Source organism: Borostomias antarcticus (assembly GCF_949987555.1).
Source record: "Borostomias antarcticus genome assembly, chromosome: 33".
NCBI lineage: Eukaryota > Metazoa > Chordata > Actinopteri > Stomiiformes > Stomiidae > Borostomias > Borostomias antarcticus.
The window spans coordinates 3797500-3799702 of NC_140266.1; positions in this window are offsets into that span (position 1 = coordinate 3797500).

Sequence of the window (2203 nt, forward strand, 5' to 3'; positions counted from 1 at the left end):
AAAAAAAAGTCATTCATACACCTATTTTAGGAAACATTTCCTTTCATTGTGTTGGACCTGTTCCATTGTTGAACTAAATCAAAGAAAGTGATTGATGGGTAAACACAGACTCTCTGTTTACCTAGATGGGTGCTTGGACACGCCATACAGGAATGCTTTTTACAGTCTGAAGCTGTTCCTGTGTGAGAAGCTTTGATTCAGGAATCTAAAAGGCTCCCGTGACAGTTTCTCCTTAGAAGTCATTGAAATGTCAAACCTCATAACAAGCATAACCCTTTGGGGTGTTTTAACAATCAACCTCTGCACTGTAGAATCCCAGTTTATATAAACATTTGCTCGGATGCATCACAGAGTTGGCATGTACACAAAAGAATTACAGAAATCAGCTTGACACAAAAGCCCTCTTTGAGAATCAATTTATGGCTCTTAAATAAATGCGATCTGCCTCATTTAGTCCAAGGAATGGCGTGATTGATTGAGTTGACATCATTTGTTTTGTTTCACGACGTTTGATTTCTGAAAGATGTCGACATGCCTTTTTGCATCCTCTACTTATAATTTCGATTCAAGTTCTGCCTCAGATCCCTAACTTCTCTGTGCCTTGCCAAAACTCAAAGTGGTGAAACAATCTTTGCTGCGAGCTATCTTCCCCAGGTCATCTGCCAATTCACTCAGAATACCCTGATATGGAGGGTGAAGGATGTGTCAGTGGGAGGGGTTTACCAATAGGCCAATAGGAAGTGGGATGCATGAGGACAGAGGGTCTGGTCACCTTTAATGACCAGAGGAACCCACTGACCCACAGTATGAGAGAGGAGCTGCACTTTACAGACATAACTCCTAGCAAGCTTTAACCCTTTTAATACGACCACGTCACCGGCAACATTTAAAAAATATCCAAAAAATATTTAATAATAATAAAAAAAAATATCTAACAAATCTAAAAAATTCCTCACTCCAACACTTGCTGAAAGCTGAGAAACTGTGCTTTCTAGTATTATAGGGAAAATCCAATTAATATTCTAAATGTTGTCACTGTATTTTAAGGGGTTAAAAGGGATTATGGCCAATCTCTTTGAGACGCACAGACACACATGCACACACTTTCCTGGCTTCCTGCCTCAATCAAACAATCAATCAATCAATCAATCAATCAATCAATCAATCAATCAATCAATCAATCAATCAAAGCTTTATTTGTCTAAATGGGATCTTGATCATTCAAGTACCCAGGCACACACCTCCCCTATCCCTAAAGTTTGTTGGAGAAGACTCCACGTATACAGCCCTGCAGACCAGACCTGGGTTAGCTCTGTCATAGCCAGAGTACCCCCCCCCCCCCATCCTCTAGACCAAAGTCATATTAGCCTTCTGAGAGAACAAACTTAAAAGTAATCATCCACTATGATGAGTTCAGAGAGAGATCAGAGTTCAACAATGTCCATGCCCATGTCATCAGATTCTTCAGGTCCAATATGGCCGCTGTCTGCTACAGTATCAGACAGGCTACGTGGCTCTCATTCAACAAAACTACTACAGAAATAAACTACTACTCAAAAATCTTTAATTTATTCGTAATTTATAATAATTTATATGCCATGTGTCTCAAAGCATTAGTCTTTTTCTCCTACCTCTAAATCAAACCGATGAGGTAACTGTCTTCGGGCGTCCAGACAAAAGTGTTCATTTGTTCAAAGAGAAGATGAATATTCTATGAGATCTGTTTATGACCCTAAAACATTCAAATAGGCAGAGGAAACTGTGATTATAGTAAGAATGCTCCTGTATATAAAGTGATATAGATGTGAGAGATGTACATAGCCTACTGTAGGCCCTACACAGGTAGCCTACAATAGGCCCACAAGCAAGTGGAGCCCATATGAACGTGCACACATGCTCACACACATGCACACACACAAACACACACACAAACAAAACAAAAGCAAGGAAACAAACAAACACAACTACACAGCACCTAGGTATTGAATGGATGAGGTAAGGTCAGGGGTTATCTCAGGTAAACCTGTGCCTGCTTGGGTGAGACATAAGTATCCTTACCACGGTAAACTAGAGAGACAGAGATACTTTAAAACGTCTTAAGATCTCTCAAAAAAGGACATCAAAGATGCACGGTAGCACTCACCAATAAAAGATAAATGGACAGATCCTCTTTTCACCGGTTTTATTTTTGCCGTCAATGGAT